The sequence below is a fragment of the Carassius gibelio genome, chromosome A10 (assembly GCF_023724105.1).
Source record: "Carassius gibelio isolate Cgi1373 ecotype wild population from Czech Republic chromosome A10, carGib1.2-hapl.c, whole genome shotgun sequence".
Classification (NCBI taxonomy): Eukaryota; Metazoa; Chordata; class Actinopteri; order Cypriniformes; family Cyprinidae; genus Carassius; species Carassius gibelio.
The window spans coordinates 15253958-15260788 of record NC_068380.1 but is presented as its reverse complement, the minus strand read 5'-3'; positions in this window follow the sequence as shown (position 1 = coordinate 15260788).

The following is a 6831-nucleotide window of genomic DNA, read 5'->3' as shown; positions in this document are numbered from 1 at the left end:
TTCTTTCTTTTTTATGCATTTCATGTAAAAACAAGAGAGACAGCAGCTCAGTGAAGAAACCACTAATGCAATCTTTATAAACCAATTATTCTGATACATCTTCTGGTTTGAAAAGCAGGTTTGTTCCAATCTATTCTTGTGCTCTTACTGACCTGACCTCCATATGATTCGAAGCAAAGTAAAGAGTTAAAAGCCGCAAAGCAATCCGTTTTAAATACTTTAATTTAATTTGAATGTCAGGCTGGAACATTGGTCTGTCTGCCCAACCTTGTGGGTTAATGTAAATTACATGGATCTGGTTTGGGAACATTAAATGAGTGCATGTTGATGAGCTTTCTACCTGTGAATCCATCCAATTTTATGCTCCATAAGTCAGTTATTTTATCACAGGCTCTGTTAACAAGGTACAACTACAATTATCTACGAACGAAAAGGACAACATCATGTTCTTCTTTCACAAATGTAATTTTTTTCCCCAATTCAGCTCCATCTTGGCCGTCTGAAAAAAATAAAATACAATTCTTGGAATTTTCGCACATTGGCAGTCGTGATATGAGTGGATTAAGGATGCTATTATTTGATCTCTTGCCGCATTGAAGACATGCTGATAATTTTAAGCAATGGAATACATTTTAGCGGGGGATTATCCAGTTTAAGCAGTGCAAGTAGAACAAACAGGCAGTAGCCGATGGCAATGTAAGGATGGACGATAGTAAAACAAGGTCAGTGCTAACAACATATCTTAATTCATCAGTGTAAGATACTCTGTAGAAAGATGTTCATTAACTAAACCACTGACAAATGTAGGACACATGCCCTGACATAAGCAAAACTTAAAATTAACAGAAATGCTTATAATGAGAGTTTCTTTAATATCTGAATTATTTAATGCATGTCTGGTTAATGGTTAAAGAAACATCTCACCCCAAAATGAAAAATCTCTATTGGACTAGTTGTTGATTTATAAAAAGCATATTGTCTTTTTAGACAGAGTGAATGATGGATGTGACAATAAGTGGTAAAAAACTGAGCTCAGACAAGGAACCAATTGTCAGCCATTTGTCTTGAAACAATACCAAGAGATTTTGCTATGCTGTTGTAAGCCAATTACATGGCTTTCAAGATCTCTCCCAGAGTGTCATAAATATTTCATGATTATGAGACGCCATAACAGGCATCCTGGATTGAAGTTCACACATTACATCACACAGCTGCACGTCATGAAAATTTCTAGCCGTCATGTTTTTTTTTTTTTTTTTACTGAAATGCATTCCTTTGGGAATATCTTCAATAAGCATGTGACATTTTAAATATAATAAAGAAATCTCTCATAACTGATATTTTTGTCTGCTCCATTTGAGTGATGTAGAACTTGAACATGGGTCGGCCTGAGTTGATGGCCTTTAATAGTCCTCTATCTGGAGGGAATCTGCTGTTTTATCAAGCTAAACAGCTCAAGCGAAAGTAAAATTTTCATATATAAAAGGTACAAAAGTTGGTCCCTTAAAAGTACAGTACTGTACATATTAGTAATTGAAGTGTACATATTCGTACCTTTCCATAAATGTACCACTCTGTACCGCCTTTTTGACTACTTTTGTACCATTTTTTCTCTGAGAGTGAATCATACCATGCATTTTCTTTTATTTTTACCTGCTCTCTGACCCTTAGAATTACTCAGGCCCAAACACATTGAATTAAATGTTAAATTTTGAAGAAGAAGAAGAAGAAAGACCGAACTAGTATTTTCTTGTAAAATGTACTATAATCATCTTTATTTACAGCTTTGATAAATACATTCATTGATTTATTTGACTGAATCACAAACATATGACCAAAGTAGCAGATTTACATAACAAATAACTATTTCTGGTTATTTGGAGTAAATATATGGATGCCATAGCATTATACACTGCACTATACACTTTCTAAACACGTAGATTCAAGCACAGACACCTAGACTTGCAAACATGTACATGCTACAAGCTCACGCACAAATTATCACGGGTGGTGAAGGGTAACTAAATTGGCAGCGGAAGGAGGAGGATATTTACAGCTCTCAACAGCTTGCTGAAAAAGCAGGGAAGACATTAATTGCATTGCTCTGTCGCTGTCTTGTATGTATTGATCAACCAAACACCCACTGCACCACACCGCGAGCACAATAACTTGGATGCTAATCAAATAATAGGAGAAGAGATATAAGGAAAGAGAGCAAAGAGACAGCAGTAGTACATGGCCTAATAGTCACCTGTCAAAGACTTAATCATTACTGCTGTCTTCCAGCAGGCTCTTCCCTGGAGTGAGCTGTACTTATGGGTCTGTTCGATTAAAGGTAAAAGCATTAATATGGAAAAGAGGAGAGGCTGGCATGTGACCTTCCAAAGGACACGAGTCAGAGCCATTTACGTCAAAAGAAAACCTGACTTCTAACAAACATATAAACCCATGTGACAGTTGTTTTCTGTTGGTGTAAAGCATGGCTATTATCGCTTTACCCAACGGTTCTGTAATTCACTGCACGACACCCTTAGCAACATAATCAATAAAGCATCAAAACTGTTCCATATATTATGTACTGTATTTCAGCAAAATCAGCTGTTTAATATTAATGTACTGAAACAAGTTGCACATTACAAATTATAGGAATTTAATAAAAAATGTATCTGAACAAAAAAAGAGGGATGTTACCTGATCAATTATTTCAGTGTGATGAATTTAAAACCATAAACACTATTGGCTGTTTATGCTTGATGCCAGCGACGTAAAGTCATATAGAGCTTGTCCTTGAGTTTGAGCTTATTAAAAGGCAACAGCAAATCTAGACATGAAGCTGGAGGAGGAACTGAAAAAACCTCATTACGCTGAGATTTTGTGTGCACAAAGACTGAGAAACACACACGGTCTGCACTCTCCGCTATTACATTAATACCCCAGGGACCGGCCACAGGGATCTACTGTATACATGTCTCCTATTTCTAATGTCACTGCAGGTGCACAAAGTAACAGAACTAGGGCTCAACCCTTTATCTGGCAAAAACACTGAATTATAGATATGGATCTAAGCATGCGGCATGTGTAATAAAGACATTAACTCTAAGGAGCTGCTCTTCACATGTCTCTGAACAGTACCAGCAAGCGTCACTGAAGATTCAATCAAAATGGACTTGGTTTACCTCCTTAATGCATGTTCCATATCTTACTGTACATAATTGATCAAAATATTATGATTAAAGTATTATCAACATGTTATACGTTTTATCAAGTATTATTTAAGTATTAAAAGTAAAGTGACTTTGTAATCTTTGTTATTGAAATATCGGTCCTCCCATCTGAGCATCTTCAGTGTACATTTTCAACCCTACAGTGTATATTCACAACCCTACATTTTCTATGGATATTCTTTTGCATGTATAATATGGTATATTATTGAAATAAATTAGTTTGTGAACGGAGTAGAATTTACTTTACAAACTATTTAAAGTAGTCAAACTTTAGCTACACTAGCCACTGTGTTGTACTCTAAGCTACTAACACTAAAGCTAGTTATGGAGGCAGTGTGGTTTTAGATGCATATTATATTAGCCTATATATTATGCACACTAGAGATGACACAGTATGTAAATTTATTATAGCATCTAAAATTATCACAGTTATCAGAATTATCACAGTATTGGTAAAATGTGCTGGGAATGTTAAAAAGTACTGACACATAAATCATTTCGCCAAGTTTTATATTTGAAATCAACAATCAATAAAGAAAATTCCTTTTTGTTTGCATAAACACCAAAACAATAAAATGACCAAAGATGTCTGGATTTTAAATGACAACATGAATGACAACAGTTTATTTAATAACATGCAAGAAATGTTCAAATAAAGCTTTGAAGACATTTCATTAAATGGTAAACCTCACACTTCAGCCTCTAAATAAAGAAAATGGTTAAGTCAGAGTGATTAACGAATTATTATATGTATTTTATCTGCTCCATAACTAATTCTAGATACCTTAGCTGAACTGTTTAAATGTGTAGAATCCACATAAGCTTGTTTTTCATCAACCGGTCAAAATTTACTGCAGGGCATGCAAAATAGGTGGAGGTTGGACTATTCTGACACAGCTAGTTGTTGGAGTGTGAAGCTTAGTTATAGAGGGCACACTTTTTGTGTCATTGTGTGTTTTGGACTGCGCTTCCCATAACCCTTTTCACTCATTATTAGTTAATTACTTCCAGGTGTCATTGACTCACCCTATATAAACCTTGTTCATTCTGTTTTTAGTTGCAATCTGTTCCTGTGTTGGTATCTTTGTTTCCTGCTTATGTGCATTATGTTCTTGGACTGTAAATAGATCTTTTGTGTGAGCATTCCGTGACAGAATACTGATGCCAACATCAGATCTAGCAGTTGAGCATTGTTCAGTTTGGGCCCATTCCAGTGCCCCTGAAGATGCCAGAGTCTGCTGTGACTTCTCCAGAGAACATCGAAGCTTCCCTATCCCTGATCCATAAACGTAGGGTGAGAAGGAGGAAAGCAGCTAAGTCCCCTCATGTGCTCCCAAATATGATTGTCCTGGAGGACCCGAATCTGGTGCTCGCAAAACTGGTGATCCTGGAGGATCCGTCTCTGGTCTCAAAGTCTGTTCCAGTATTTGAGGCTTCAGAGCTTACTCCGGTCAAAGAGTTCTAAGACTCTACTCCAGATTTTAGTCCATTTGAGTAGTTCTCAGAATCTGCTCCAGTCTGTGAATACTCAGTCTATTCTAGGGTCCAATCCAGTCCAGGAGCAATCAGAATCTGTTCCAGTCTGTGAGTCTTCAGAGTTTACTTCAGAGCCCACTCCAGATGAAGAGTTATCAGAATCCACTCCAGAGCACATTCCAGTCTGGGAGTCTTCAGAATCCACTCAATCCAGTCCAAGAGTTTTTAGAGTCCACTCAAGAATCTGCACGAGTTTGTGTGCCTTCAGAGTTCACTCATGAACTTACTCCAGTCCAAGAACCCTTAGAATCCACTCCAAAGCCCGCTTCAGTCTGTGAGCTGAGTTCACTCATTAACTATTTCCAGTTCAGGAACCATTTAAGAGCCTGCTACAGTCTGTAAGCCTTCTGAATCCACTCCAGTCTGTGAGCCCTCAGAATTCGTTTTTAGAACCCACTCTAGTCTACAAGTTCACTACAGAGCTTACTCTAGTTCATAAATTTACTCTGGGTTCTGCTGTGCAGCCCCTTGAGGTGGTGGCATCTGCTTCAGATCCCCTCTGGGCAGTGCTATCATTCCAGAACTCTCAGGTTGCTTTATGGCCAAGGAGACTGTGGTTGAACCTGTCCCGTTACAGCCATCAAGGCTGTTACTAGCATCTCTGTGCTTATCTTTGCAGTACTTCCTGAGTTGCTAGGAGGTTTATCAGCCCTGTCAGCTCGGTTGAAGTGGTCATAAGTTCCACCTTCATGGTCTCTCAAACTCCTGGTTCTGCCCTGGTTTTTTGCTGGTGTTGTTTAGCCAGAGCCTTGCTGGCCTCCTGCTCTGCCGGTTCCACCCTGGCCTCCTGCCCTGGCCCACTGCTCTGTCGGCTCCGCTCCGGTCTCCTGATCTGTCAGCATTGCCCTGGTCTACGGCTCTACTGTCCCTGCCGTGCCCTGGCACTCTGCTCTGCCGCTATCTCTAATCCCTCTTTCGTTATATGGACCTGGCCCACCATCCCTCTCCCTGGTCCACCTCTGTTCTACCTCCTTCCTGAACCTTCTTGAGTTTTTAATCAATTGGTTTCCATCCGAGCAGAATCAATATTTTAACGTTTCTGTTCCTGCGTTCCTCTGATATTATTACCATTCCGAACTGGTTTGGGTGGAAATGCTTGTTAATAACGTTATTTAAAAAAAAAAAAAAAAAAAAAAAAAAACATATTCTTTGCCTTTTAATTTGCCTAATAATATGATAAAGTACAGAGTTTTCTTTACTCAAAAAGAAAAGGAAAAAAAGAGATATCTGGTTTATTTGTTTCTTTAACTGTATTTTTTTTTTTGATAATGAACAGGCTTCAATATAGCAAAACTATGTTCTGTCAGCGCGATGGTCATAATCTGTAAATCATATAGGTGTGAAGTACTGGAAGGTATCAGAAAGTACATTTTAAGTACCCATACATTAGGTTTATTAAAATTGTTAAGGGTTAAATTCTAATTCAAACAGTATTTCAATCTACAATATACATTTGTATTATGTGTTCATGTGATTATTTAATTGTATGCAGTGATGTGCAAGTGGTTTTTTTTTGTGTTCTTTTTGTTCTTTGTTCTTAAATTTGAACAGTAGCATTCAGCTAAAGTGGGACATCCTATAAATAAATAAAATAATAATACATTAACAATAATACATCTCACAATGTGAGAAATTGTTTTGTTTTACAGAATATGCCACAAACTGTTGGCATAAGCAGAGAAAGAAAAAAGAAGAATGGAAATTTGAGAATATTAGGTTCTCTGTGCATAAAAAGTGCCTGTAAACATGTCTGCTCTCACCCACACTTACACACATATAAACACACACATATGAAAGCATGTGTTACGTAGATACACTTGAGCACACAGATGGATACAAACACTTACAAGCAGGCACATCTTAGATATGAATATTATACTTCTGTTGAAGTGATTAAATTATTTGTATCCTAATCAGTTCTTTAAATTTGTACTTTGTGCTTTAATAGTCCATGCATTTAATGGTACAACACACACACACACACACACACACACACACACACACACCTGGATCTCTCTTGCTATTTCGTAGTGATTAGAAGTGTGTCATTTACATTCATCCACGTTCTTGG